We start from the raw sequence: 14,625 nt of genomic DNA, 5'->3' as shown, positions 1-14,625 counted from the left end.
AGGACCTATTTTTACATATGCTTGACAACCACTATATAATTGAGAAATAAGATTTATAAAATGTTCTGAAAAATTAAGTTCCCCCAATAAAATAAATAAATATTCACTGTTTACTGTATCAAATGCACAACTTATGTCTAAACTAATTATGGTAAGATTGTTTTTTAGAATCTTTACTAATTCTATTAAGGATAATATTCTTTTAATGTTGTCATAAGAAGTTCTATTAATTATTAAACCAGTTTGATCGGGCTGAACTAGACAGGATCCGCGGTGGTGGTGCTGCAGTAGCGTTGTCGCCTCACAGTAAGACGCTGTCCAGTTCGATTCTCAGCTAGAGCGTCTTCTGCGTGGAGACATGCGTGAATGGGCATACCTTCGATGAAGGTTGTGCGTCAGGGCTGGAAAAATCAACTACCAATCATTAGCGGATCGGAGTTCCGCTGTGGAACTGGGAAAAGCCGAAAGACACAACATTGGGCTGAACTAGACTACGATGGATATTCTTTAGTCTATTTGCATAAATAGACAAACATTTTGTAATCCGTATTTAGCAAGGATACAGGCCTATATGAGTTATATTTAGTGGGTCTTTATCTTGTTTTAGGACTGGAGTGATAAAAGTGTATTTCCACGATAGTGCAATAAAATTATAGGTTTGTGCTATATTGAAAACAGAGTGCAAAATTGTAAGAGCTTTTGTAGGTATAATTGTATATAATTCTGGGATAATGCCATCATTGCCTGGAGCTTTATTTTGTTTAAGTTTTTTAATTTGTAGTTGAATATCTTTAAGAGTAATTTGCATATCTAGTAATTCAACTTGTTCTTCAGTTAATTTTTTCTTTTTAGAGTTGTTGGAAATGTTTGTATGTCTTTTTTGGGGTTTATTGGTTCAGTGGACTGATTAAGTTTTAAGAAGTATTCTCTAAATTCATGCAATATATTGTGTAGATCAGAGACCATTTTCTTTTTCTGAGGTGAGTACAGTTCATTAATATGATTAAATTTGTTTAATCTTTTGGTTTTGTTTGCTAGAATAGTCATAGATCTGGGATTTGATGAAAAAGTAATGAATTTGAATTTTTCTAAACTAATCTTAATTTTATGATTTAGAGTTTCGAGATACTTCTTAAAGAATATTTCTTTTTTTATATCTTTATTTTCTTTGTTTTTTTAAGAGGTCAAGATTCAGTTTATTAAGATTGACTTGTATTTCTTTTAAATCTTTGTCCCATGTTATTCTTTTTGTACTAGTCAGTTATTCTGGCATATAAATAAGACTTCATTGTGTCCCATATAAAGATATCAGATGCATCATTCGTAACGTTATGTTCAATGAAGTTATGAATTTCTGTAGAGAAAAAGGTTATAAGATCCTTCAATTTAATTATATAGGCTGGTATCCTTTTTATCTGAACATTATATAATGAATGAATATAAATATTAAAGGTTATACAGTTATGATCAGATAGGGGACATGTAATGACATTAACATTAGTTAGCGAATCAGCTGTTATTAGAGATAAAGACTCCGTCTATCCTTGAATGTGTATTATGTCTGTGGGAATAAAATGCATAGAAAAGTGATTTTGAGTCAGCATAATTATTAACATCCTTCAAGAAAAAGGATTCAGAAAATTTTTTCAGTAACTTGGCTGTAGATGAATTACCAGTAAAGGTGGAGTCTTTGTTATTGAAAATACAATTAAAATCACTGGCTAATAAAATAATACCTTTGGAAAATTGTAAGATGTGCTCTATATGTTGCTGTGCTGATTTAAGTCCAAAGCCAAGAATCCAATATATGTTAAACAAAGAGAATATCTTATTGTTATACTCTATAGTAACTGATGCAACCATGCCTTTGTTATCTTGATACATATCTATTATTTTGGGCTTGGACAGTTTGTTGTTCCATAGAATTGCAACACCTCTTTTTTTTGTGAATGCTCAGAACTAAGGCAGAATAAGATGTAGTCTAGTTTAGCTATGTCTTGTGTTATCAAGTGAGTTTCTTGCAAGATTATTAATTGAGAGTTTTGTAATTTAAGATATTTATTTAAAGATCTTCTTTTATTAGGATTTAGTTCATTAACATTAAGTGAAATGCAATGTCATGAGGTAGTTTCTATGTAAAATGATTCATGTTGACAAAGTGTTTTATTAGGACTGTCTCTGAGCGTAAAAAGTGATTGCAAGGAATACAAGCTTTAATTTTATTAAGGATGTAAAGATGAAGTAAAACAGTTAGTTATGTACTCACCATAACGTTAGATGTATGTAGACCATCTCGCCTCACATTCTTCACTTGTGGGTTCGGAGCCGAATGTCGGCTCCGACTCGGCCTATTTACTAGCTCGAAAGTCTTTGATTAGCTGGGCTACGATGGTATCCCACAATACACTGCTCCACATCCCCAGATCTAGTTTGCTGCCAACATAAGTACCGTATCCATCGCCCAAACATACACACACACCCATAACAACGAGGTCCAACAATTTATCCAAAGGGACTCTAACATCAAAAGTACAAGGAGATCCTCCAAATCCTCCAGGCGTGGGGGACGGTGGGGGGGTAATGAAGAATGTGAGGCAAGATGGACTACATACATCTAACGTTATGGTGAGTACATAACTACTGATGTTATGTAATCCTATCTCGCCTACATTCTTCACTTGTGGGACAGCGTCCCTAGCACCTACATCCTGGGTGGCTCAATGGAAAATACTCCTGCGCACCATGGAGCCAAAAGATGATCTGCCCCTGGACACCACATCCAATTTGTAATGGGAAACAAACATGTGAGGAGAAGCCCATGTTGCAGCCGCACATATATCATCCATCGATAACCTAGCCTGAAAGGCTGTGGAAGTGGAAACTGCTCTGGTAGAGTGTGCTCTGACTGGAAAAGGCAGGCTCTTTCCCCCTGCCTGATAAAGGAGACGCAACCAGCTATCCACCTAGAGATGGTGACCTTGGAAATCGCAGACCTCAAGCGATTCTCTGAGAACGAAATGAAGAGCTGGTCTGACTTCTGCCAATCTTTAGTTCTGTGTAGATAAAAGCGTAGTTGCTTATGAACATCCAACAGATGAAACTGGTACTCTGCCTTATTGGAGAAGTTGGGGAAGAAGACCGGCAGCTCAATGGACTGGTTAATATTAGATAAGGAAGCCACTTTGGGAAGAAAGGACGGATTTGGTCTGAGAGAGACTCTATCTTTATGGAATACCAAGTATGGGGGCTTGACTGATAGGGCCTGGAGTTCTGATACTCGTCTAGCTGATGTGATCGCTATCAAAAAGGCAGATTTCCATGTAAGTAATTCTAAATCACAGGAATCCGCAGGCTCAAAGGGTGGGAGAGTGAGGGCCTGCAGAACAAAATTGAGGTCCCAGGGCATAACAGGTTGAGATACAGGGGGACGAAGGAGAAGAGTGCCTTTCAGGAATGCTCTACACAGCCTGTATGCCATTAAGCTAGGTTCATAAGCCACATGATAATTTGACATAGCCGCCAACTGAACTTTGATGGCGGCTGAGGCAGATCCTTGGTAGAATAAATGAGATAAAAAGTCCAACACTGAGTCAATGGGGGCTGTGTAGGGGTCAATACCTTTGGACTGGGCCCATATCGAAAACCTTTTCCACTTGCTAGAGTAGATCTTCCTAGTGGACGGCTGATGAGAGGATGAAAGAATATGGACCACGTCTGGAGAAAAATCATGACACCTGACTACGGATGGAAGTGGAGGGTCTCCAGGGAGGAGTGGAGCTGTCCCGACAGATGTGTCAGCAAGTCTGGACGAGGGTCCAGAGTCCAAGGAGCATCCACGATGTAAGGTTGAAGGAAGGGGAACCATACTTGTTGGGGCCAGTGTGGCGAGATCAGAATCAATTTGCTTCCCAAGGATAGCGCTTTCTGAATCACCCTCGAGATAAGGGGAAATGGAGGGAAAGCATACACCAGACCTGAGGGCCAATTGTGCGCAAGAGCGTCCCTTGGAGATTCCCCCGGTGGGGGGATCAGCGAGAAGTAGGTGCTGCATTTCGCACTGAGGGGGCTGGCAAACAGGTCGCAGCAAGGCTGACCTCATTTGCTGAATATACTGTCTGCCACCCGGCGGTTCAGAGACCACTCGTAAGGCATGAGGATCGCCTTGCTTAGCCTGTCTGCAATCACATTGGTTTTCCCCTGGGATGTGTGTTGCCACCAAGGCCCGTTGGGAAGCTATCGCACAGTTCCACACTCTCATGGCCTCCCTGCATAGTGGGCAAGATCTGGTTCCTCCTTGTTTGTTAGAGATACCACACTACTGACATGTTGTCTGAGTGTATCGCAATAGTCCCTAGAGGGAGGACATCCTGAAGTGCCTGCAATGCTAGGAGCACTGCCCTCATCTCCAGGACATTTATGTGCAAGTCTATCTCGTGCTCCTGCCACATGCCTTGGACCATCCTGCCGAGATAATGCCCCCCCCCCCTATCCGGGAGGCGTCCGTGGTCACTGTGGCTACCGGGTTGGGTGGAACAAAGGGTTTACCTACGTCTAAGTTGTTGGTGCATAGCCACCAACTGAGGTCCTGCTTGCATTTGCCTGTGATTAAGACAGGATGGGATAGCGGTAGTCTTTGGAAGGACCATTGGGCGAATAGGAGCCATTGTAGGATCCTCATATGTAACCTCGCTAACGGGACCATCATGATAGTGGATGCCATTGTCCCCAGTAACTGAAGAACTAGTCTTGCCCTAACACGTGTCAGAGACATCATCTGAACCTGTCGTTGCAACCCTGTGATCCTCTCCATGGGTAGGAATGCTCTCAATCGAATAGTGTCCAACTCTGCTCCTATAAATGAGACACACTGTGAGGGTAGCAAGGCAGATTTTTTCCAGTTTATTGTGATGCCTAACTGGTGACAAAGATTGATAGCAGTATCTCGGTTTTGAAGAAGTAGATGCTTGGTGGGGGCGGATAGGAGCCAGTCGTCCAGGTAAGGAAACACTTGGAATCCTTGACGTCTCAAGTGAACAGTCACCACTGCCATGCACTTGGTGAACACCCTGGGGGCTGTGGTGAGACCAAAGGGCAGGGCTCGAAACTGGAAGTGCCTGGCACCCAGCCAGAAGCGTAGATGACATCTGGATACTCTGTCCATTTTGATGTGGTAATAAGTATCCTTCAGGTCGATGGAGCACATCCATACTTCCTTTCCCAATAATGGGAGAATCGATTATAGCGTGACCATCCGGAATTTGGACTTGTGTACGTAATGATTGAGTCGGCTGAGATCCAAAATGGGTCTCAGGTCCCCCATTCTTTTCGGCACCAAAAAGAATCTCGACTAAGTCCCTAATCCGATCTGGTCTGGGGGTACTGGTTGGATGACTCCTTTTTCAAGCAGCTGAGAAACCTCTGTTGCTGCATGACCCCTTTGACTAGGTGGAACGTCTGGGATCCTTTTGACAGGGGGGGGGGGTGTGGAGTGAAATGGGATGGTGTAACCTCCGGCGATTATCCCTAATACCCATCTGTCCTGGGTGATGTTAACCCAGGCTTCCGGATACCGAGAAATTCGACCCCCGACTGGCTCCGGAGATGCACAGCTGGGCACACCCTCAGGAACGAGAGTATGGGGAACTGTGAAAGGAATCACGGTCCCCAGAGTTGCGGGGGCCTCCTCTGCCTCTGGGGCGACGTCTCCCTGAATACGACCCCCCCCTCCCCTGCCTCGGAGGGGGGGGGGGGTCTCACCCTGTGCAGTAGGAAAAGACCTTTGAGAGTTTTTGAACCACATCTTTCCCCCTTGCTGAGCCTTGGGATAAGGCCTCGACGGGAGGGAAAACCGGACTCCCACGACAGACAAGGTCTTTCCCTCTTGCTCGCACCTGGTGAGTGTCTCTTTCACTTTGGTCCCGAACAAGGAGGAACCATCGAAGGGGGCATCAGTAAAGGAAGACTTAAAGGCCTCCGCAAAGTGACACAGGCGTAGCCAGGCTTGCTTCCAGAGGGCCACCCCTGAACTAGCCGGCCTACTAGCTCCCTCGGTCGCATACGAAATCGGTCGCATGGATGAGTTAGCAATGGAGTTGAGGGTAGAGAGCTGAGCATTGACAGTCTGAGCCACCGCCTCAGGCACGTTACCCGTTAGAGTATCTCCTAACTCCCTAAGGAGATCTCTCTGGAGCCGCGTGAAATGAGACAAATAATTCAGCGACCGCAAGATAAAGGTCGCTGAAGAGAGTGTATGCTTCCCGTACCGATCCATAGTCCTAGACTCCTTGTTAGGAGGATGGACCGAAGAGGAAGACTCAGCAACATCCTTCTGTGTGGCAGCCACCACCACCATAGCATCTACCGGGACTCCCTTTGTCAAAAAGTCTTTCCCTGGAGGAGCAGACAAAAATTTGTTGGGGCGTCGAGGAACAGGCTTCACTGAGTCCGGAGTCTCCCACAGCCTCCGACAAATAAGGTCCAGGAGCTCGTCGAAAGGTGGAGACACCCAGGAAGTGGAGGGCTGAGCGCCAAAGGCCTTAAGGAATACTGACTCCTCAGAGGGGGTTTTGGAGGGCCAGCCTCCTCTGTTTCAAAATCTCCAGTATATTGGAGAACGAAACATCCTCAGAGGAAGACCTAGGGGACCCCTCCGATTCCTCGAGGTCGGTATCGGAAGTGAGAGACTCGTCCTGGGAGTCTATGTGCTTCCTCTTGCAAGATTTCTTTCTGGGGGGGTTCCTCAGGCACAGGCTCTAAGGGCCCCTCAGAAAGAAGGGGACCACTCGTGGGGGTATCCTTAGGCCCTAGCGCTCTGCTATCCAAGGATAGGTGGGTGTCAGAAGCTCTCGCCGGTGTTGTGGGGGACGGAAGAAACGATCCGAGAGAAGTAACTGACCTAGCCAGCGCGCTCCGCATAGCCTTGAAGGCGGGACCTCCCAAATCGGAGGACCGACCACCTTCCAAGGCCATGACCGGGATCGGTGTCCCCGCAGCCGAGGCACCAAGGGGGAGGCTTGGAACTGAAGGATGTTCCGAGACATCCCCCCTCGGGCCCGACAGAGGAGACCCGAGTCCCGAACCCTGTGGATGGAACCGACAAGGTCGGAGCCGATGCGGACACCAATAAACCTCACTGGGGGATCGCGCCGGCACAGGAACGTCCCTCGGAGCGGAACTTACCGGCCCCGATAACAAGGATGTGCTCGGAGGAGGAATAGCAGGTACAACTAACAGAGCTGGCTCTGGAGCTGACTGGGTCGGAGCCGAGAAAAGTTTGGCCAACACCGGCAACTGTAGGAGCCTCTGCACCACCCTATCTACATCCAAACCGGAAAGCCTGGAGGATTTGGAGGAAATGGATGTAGACCTAGACCACCTATCCGGAGAAGCTTGCCTCAAACTTGGCGACTGGCTCCGAATCGGTTCTAAAATTATCGGAGCGGACGCAGACTCAGTCGACACAGCTACCTCCTGCGGCCCCGATGTCGGTGGAGCCGAGGAAGCAGATTCGACAATGGTAATTTTACAAGGTGGCTCCGAAACAACAGATGGAGCCGGAGACCTCTTCTTGGATTTGGAGGATTTAGACTTCGACTGGGAGCCGAACCTAAATCCTCCTCAAAGGATGGTTTTAGCAGTCCCTTTAGGATCAATTTGTTTTTCCTCTCTTGGAGCACCCGAGGACTAAAGGCGTGGCAGAAACTGCACAACTCCTGAAGGTGGATGGCTCCAAGACAGTAAACACAGACCGAATGTCCGTCTGTGATAGACATTTTATAGGCACACTTAGTACACTTCTTAAAGCCTGAGGGCTTATGCTCTTTTTTGTTCCTTAGACATGCCAGCCAACATTTGTAGCAGCCGCTACTGACAAGAGGCGGGAAACGCCGACACAGAAACCAGTGAACACGAAAAACACAAACAAGGCACAGGGGAGAACCTCTAAATAAAATGGTTCTCAACTTAAAATAAGAGAGACGAACCTAAAGACAGCCAGACAAACACCACAAGGAGGACTAGGTCCTCCAACTTAAATGGGCCTACCCGAGGGAGTAAGGGATACCACACGCAAACACACTAGCAACCTACAAAAAGTAAAGCAGCAACAACACTAATAACAACTCTATTTGAATACACACAATTAGCCAAAAATCTTCACAAAAAAGAGTTTTTTTGTAATACTTAGCCACAGCCAAGTCAAGACCACGTCTGAGCTCTACAAGCGGCAAACGAGATCTGGGGATGTGGAGCAGTGTATTGTGGGATACCATCTTAGCCCAGCCAATCAAAGACTTTCGAGCTAGTAAATAGGCCGAGTTGGAGCAGACATTCGGCTCCGAACCCACAAGTGAAGAATGTAGGCGAGATAGGACTACATAACATCCAAAGTTACATTTAAATGACTTTCAACTATGTAAGTGTAAGTGAACATCAAATATCTTATCAATAAATTATAACAAACTACTAAAGAAAATCCCCCAAAACGCATCTGGAGTTATAAACTCCTAATCTGAGTGACATAAATCGCTCAAATTAACTTTCTGCCTAGCAACATGTTTCTGTCAAGAACTGCCTAAAGTACAGTTTTGTACCTACCATAAATGTAGATGTTCGAGTGTATAACCTGCTGCAGTCATCACATTTGGGTTATCCTGTTGTCAGGCGGTCCCGCAGTCGGCCTGAATTCCAAAGTCTTGGTCCGGCATCGGTTGCTATTGCTTCTTCCCAGATGTCAGTGCGCCAGGGGTATATAAAAGGCATCCGACGCCATTTTCTTCAGTTTTTCTTGCCCCAGATGTCAGGTGCCCCCCCAAAAGGTGGTCAGTAGATAGTACCAATAATAAAGTACAGTTTTGTACCTACCATAAATGTAGATGTTCGAGTGTACACCCTGCTGCAGTCATCACACTTGGGTTATCCTGTCGTCAGGCAGTCCCGCAGTCAGCCGGAATTCCAAAGTCTTGGTCCGGCATCGGTTGCTGTCGCTTCTTCCCTGACGTCAGTGCGCCAGGGGTATATATATTGCAACAGACGCCATTTTCTTCAGTTTTTCTTGCCCCAGATGTCATGTGCTCCCAAAAAGGTGGTCAGTAATTAGTACCAAACTGAGTAAATTTTGCACAAACACAAAATACCTCCAGCTATAAGCAAATACATCAGGAAGGTATTGTAGAGATTTTAGCCAGTTAGTTCAGAGGGGATGGAGGGAGGGTAACCTGGATTGCAGCAGGGTGTACACTCGAACATTTACATTTATGGTAGGTACAAAACTGTACTATGTTCATCGTGTTACCCTGCTGCAGTCATCACACTTGGGTTGAATCCCAAAGCTAAGGATGGGTGGAGGAATCATAGAGGGTTGGAGGAGGCTATCAGGCCCTGCAGAACTGCAGTGGCAAAGCCTGCCCTAGTCTTAGAGTAAAGTGGTAAGTGATAGTGTTTGGTAAAAGTGTGTACTGAACTCCAAGTTGCAGCTTCCAAAATCTCCTTGGTTGGAACCCACCTGAGAAAAGCTGTAGATGTTGCTGTTGCCCTGGTAGAGTGGGGCCTAATGGTAGCAGGAACTGGTTTGTTTTGAAATAGCCTTCCCTTGTGAAGCTGTAGCATAGGATACAAAGCGCTGGTCAGATTTTCTGAAAGCCTTAGTTTTGTCCAAGTAGTAAAGTTGCCTGTGAATGTCCAAGGAATGCAGGAGTCTCTCACCTTTGTTCTGTGGATTTGGGAAGAAGGTGGGTAAGTGGATGGTTTGATTTAAAGCCACACTGGAAACCACCTTAGGCATAAAGGAAGGATTAGTTCGTAGAGAAACTCTGTCTTGATGAAAAATGAGGAAAGGTTCCACTGCCATTAGTGCCTGCAGCTCTGAGACTCTTCTAGCTGAAGTTATTAGTAGCAGCAGGGCAGTCTTCCATGATAGGAACTGAAGATCTGCAGAAAAAGCTGGTTCAAAGGGAGGTAGCGTTAGTTTTTCCAGAACAAAATTGAGGTACCATGTTGGTGTAGGTGCTCTCCTGGGGGGGTCTAATGTTTTTTGCCCCTCTGAGGAACTGCCTTAGAAGTGGATGCGAAAATAAGGGTGGATCCGTGTTGTAGTAGGCTGAAATAGCGGAGGCATGGACTTTAATGGAGGAGAAGGAAAGTCCTTTGTGCAACATCTCAGTTAAGTACTGTAGAATGTGAGGCATGTGAGGCTGAAATGCGTCTTGGCCTTTATCTTGGTTCCAGGCACAAAACCTTTTCCATTTGTCCGAATAAGCCTTCCTGGTGCTTGGCCTCCTAGCTTCCAGAATAACATCCATAACTGCTTGGGAAAGAGGAACTGGCTGGATGCTTAGGTGATTTTCCATGCAGCCAGATTTAAGGTTTTGAGTTGGCTGTGAAGAATCGGATTGTTTTGTTGTGTGAGCAAATGGGTAATTTGTGGTAAGATCCAAGGTGGGCCGTGGGCCATATTTCTCAATAGTGGGTACCAGTGCTGGCGTGGCCAGTCTGGGGCTATGAGAATCAGTCGTGGCCTCTCCTTTTTGACTTTCAGAAGCACCTTTGTGAGGAGAGGCAATGGAGGGAAGGCATATGCTGTCAGGTTTTTCCAACTAAAAGAGAGTGCGTCTACTTTCCAAGCTTGATGGTGAAGTGTCCTTGTACACAATTTTGTTATTTGATAGTTTTGAGGACTGGCAAACAGGTCTATGTCTGGAAGGCCCCATTTTTGAGTTATCATTGTAAATACTTGTGGATCTAGTTTCCACTCGTGGGGATCCATGATGTTTCTGCTGAGGTCGTCTGCCAATGTGTTCTTCTTTCCTGGCAGGAACTGAGCTTGTAACTGAACTTGGTAAGCCAGAGCTGTGTTCCATAAGATCATTGCTTGCCTGCATAGAGGGTAGGAGTGAGTACCCCCTTGTTTATGTACCACATTACTGTGGTGTTGTCCGTCTTTATTGTAAGTTGTCCTGGATGTAATAGATTCTTGAAGGCTGTCAGAGCTTTCTGTACAGCTAGCATTTCTTTTTGATTAATGTGCAGATTCCTTTGATCTGCAGTCCATTTGCCTTGAACGCACTGTCCTGCCATGTGTGCCCTCCAGGTGTAGTCCGATGCATCTGTTGTGATAGTTTGCCTGGCTGGGGGCAAGGTGAACGGCTGACCCTTGTTGAGGTGACATGCCTGTGACCACCATAGAAACTCCTGTTGTAGGCAGGGAATGAGAGATATCAGTGTCCAAGCTGTGGCTGTGTTGAGACCATACGCGTTTTAGGTACCACTGTAATTTCCTCATATGCAGCTTTGCAAATGGTATTAGTAGTATGCAAGATGCCATGAAGCCCAAAGCCTGCAGAATTTTTCTTGCAGTTAATTGGGTCTTTGTTGCCATTGTTTTGAAATATTGAGTCAGCTGTAGTTGCTTGTCTGGTGTCAGATAAGCCTTCTGGGCCGTTGTGTTCAAGCTGGCACCCGGGAATGTCATATTTTGTGAGGGTACTAGTTTTGACTTCTTTTCGTTTACTGTGTACCCCAGGCAGTTTAGTAGATGTTTTACAAAAGCCAGATGATGTAAGAGAATGTCCTTGCTTTCTGCTTGGATGAGGCAGTCGTCCAGGTATGGGTATATTTGAATTCCTCTTTGTCTGCAGTATGCAATTACTGGTGCCAGGCATTTTGTGAAGACTCTGGGAGCAGTAGTTAAGCCAAAGGGCAGTGCAGAGAATTGGTAATGGGTTGAACCTGCAATGAAATGGAGGTATCTTCTGCAACTTTGTCTGATAGGGACATGCAGGTATGCCTCCTTGAGGTCCAACTTTACTAGCCAAGCTTTCTTGCCCAACATGGGAAGAAGCTGCTGTAGTGTTAGCATCTTGAATTTGGGTACTTGCAAGAAGGTGTTTAGAATTGAAAGGTCCAGAATGGGTCTCCAAGCATTGTCCTTTCTGGGGACTAGAAAGAGCCTTGAGTAAAATCCTTGGCCTTGCTCCTGTGTAGGTACCAGTTGAATGGCTCTCATGTACATGAGAGTTGTAATTTGTTTTTGTGCCTCTGCCCATTGATTTTGTGGCAGGTTTGGCATTCCTTTTATCCTTGGCAAGGTGTGCAAATGGAATCTGTATCCTTGTGAGATAATGTCTAGGACCCATTTGTCCTTTGTGACGATGGGCCAGTTGTCTGTAAAAAAAAAAAATGCTAATTTTCCTCCCAAGGGAGAGAGTTTTGCTTGACAGTTTTAGGTTTAAGTTAGTGTCTGCCTTCTAGTAGTTTGGGACCTGTCTTCTCCTCCCTTCTGTGTTGCAGTGCCCCATTGGCGAGGTTTGTAAGGGATTTGTGCTTGTCCTCTGCCCCTTGGGCACCTGTATTTACCCCTCTGTGGTCTGTCAGAAGCTGGAAAAGACCAATTTTTTGTTGGCCAATTTCTGCTGAAGCATGGGGGTTGTACCTGTAAGAAATCTTTGACCGTCTGCATAGATTTTGCCTTATCCTCCATTTTCTTTAAAACCTCTTCTGCTTTAACCCCAAATAAGACATCCTGCTGTAAGGGAGCATCTAGTAACTTTGCTTTAACATGATCAGGCAGAGTTTGTTCCTTTAACCAAGCATGCCTACGTATAACAGACCCAGTAACAGCTGCTCTACAGGAAGCTTCCAAGGAATCAAAATCCACATTGTAAAGTATGTTTGCCCACCTGTTCAGCTGTATGCAACAGATCCTGCATTTCCTTGAATTCAGACTGTTGAGGGTGCGTGATCATCTTTTGTTTTATTTGAGACATTAGGAATTGCTGGTATTTAAGCATGTGAAATTGACAATTTAGTGCTCTCATAGCTAGAGTAGCTGAAGTGTAAACCTTCTTCCCCCACCTATCTAGTGTCTGGAGTCCCTTTCAGAGGATACAGGATTTTTAGCCATAGAAGCCTTATCCCCCCCCCTTTGGGACCCTGGGAGATTGTCTCTGGGTCAGCAACAGGGCTTTTGTAAAGGAATTTGTGAGAGTCAGGCACTCTATAATATCGTTCTGGTTTGGCTGGAGCAGGAGGCAGAGAATCTGGATTTAGACTAGATTCTAAGTAAACATCATCCACAATGTCTAAAACTGGAGGGATAGCAAGTGGTCTGTGCTGGGGGAGTAAAAGAAACTCTCTGAGCCTTTTCTTTGAGTCGGAGTAGTCCTGACCTTCCCAGTGGAAATGTTCCCTCATGGTATGTAAGGTTTCCCCAAAAGAATAGTCTTCAGGGGGAGAAGCTGAGGGAATGGAATCTTCAGCATCAGAATCTTCATAAGGGGGAAAGTAGTAATCCTGTTCCTCAGAGGAGCCTGAGGAAATAGACACTTGATCAGAGGAGGCATAATCCTCCTCTTGTCTAGGCCTTTTGTCGGGGGGGGGGGGGTTGGGAACCCCTGATTAAAGAAATCAAATCTTCAGCCATCTTAAGCATCTGTTTCTTAGGCATGGGGCCTTGAACTGGAGACTGATGTGCAGTCTTTTATGATTTTAGAGGAGTCTTAAGGTTAGCATAAGATTTTATGGTGAGAGTAGTCGGTCCGAAGACACCTGAAACCGAAGATGTTTCCACAGCACCGGCTTCTCCTTCTGCAATGTCGTCAGTAGGGCCTAAAGAAAATGGCTGCGTTGGCCTAGAACTCTCTGCTTGAGAATCTGAAGCGGTCTGGGGTTCCAATTCTGCGGTCGCCAGGGGCTGCGTAGGCGCCTCACTGAAAACCGGAGAACCGGTGACCTGCCCAGCCGAGGCCTCGGAGTCTGGCTTGGATCTAGGCTGCCTGTCTTTATCTTTGCGTTTTTTATGCACGCCGGTAGTCGGTTGCTACGACGGCATAGTGTAATTAAATTTCCTACCGAAGTAGTGTCGTGGGAAAAACTAGCGCAAAACCGACAACCAGTGACATCGTGGTCTGGGCCTAGGCAAGGTATGCAATAAGAATGAAAGTCCTTATGAGGTATTTGCTTCCCACAAGAAATGCAATTGTTAACTTTTTCTGATATCGGACTGAGGCAAGAAAAGGTTCCCCAACGGGGTACTTAGCTTTGAAGACTTCGGACTGAAATTCGATCCGAAAATCTCAGGTGTCGGCCGACCGGCACTTGCGAACTGCTTCTGCTTCGGGCACCGCGCGGCAAGAAAGACTGAAGAAAATGGCGCTGGATGCCTCTTATATACCCCTGGCGCACTGACGTCAGGGAAGAAGCGACAGCAACCGATGCCGGACCAAGACTTTGGAATTCAGGCCAACTGCGGGACCGCCTGACGACAGCATAACCCAAGTGTGATGACTGCAGCAGGGTAACACGATGAACATCTAACACAGAACTTAACGGAAAACATGAACAACAGGACTCAACTACAATACAAAAAGTAATGCCCACTGGGAGAGGTCATTACTCTTTTTAACAAGTAACAAAAGGAATACCGATAATCAAGACAATACCAAACAAACTTTAAATGGGATCTCAAAAATACTAAGAGAATGTTGCTGCTAATGTTTTTACTGCAACAGAGATGCCAACAAAAAGTCATGATTTAATGACCACCACTACAGAAGTCATGTGAAATGCTTTTACTGTCTGACTGAAATTTTACTACTGTGGTCTGATGACAGAGAATCAAATAAGATGAAG

The 14,625-nt window shown here is 45.5% G+C and overlaps 1 protein-coding gene across 1 annotated transcript in view; it reads right to left on the bottom strand.

Moving 5' to 3' along the window:
* The window catches only part of UBA3 (ubiquitin like modifier activating enzyme 3), a gene marked incomplete in the record, with an annotated part of 1,621,434 nt that overhangs the window by 361,258 nt on the left and 1,245,551 nt on the right, over positions 1 to 14,625 (bottom strand).

Source organism: Protopterus annectens, chromosome 7.part0, assembly GCF_019279795.1.
Source record: "Protopterus annectens isolate FY-2018-M chromosome 7.part0, PAN1.0, whole genome shotgun sequence".
In the NCBI taxonomy this organism is placed as follows: domain Eukaryota; kingdom Metazoa; phylum Chordata; order Ceratodontiformes; family Protopteridae; genus Protopterus; species Protopterus annectens.
The sequence above is the reverse complement of the archived record's forward strand: the minus strand, read 5'-3'. Positions and strand labels throughout refer to the sequence as shown.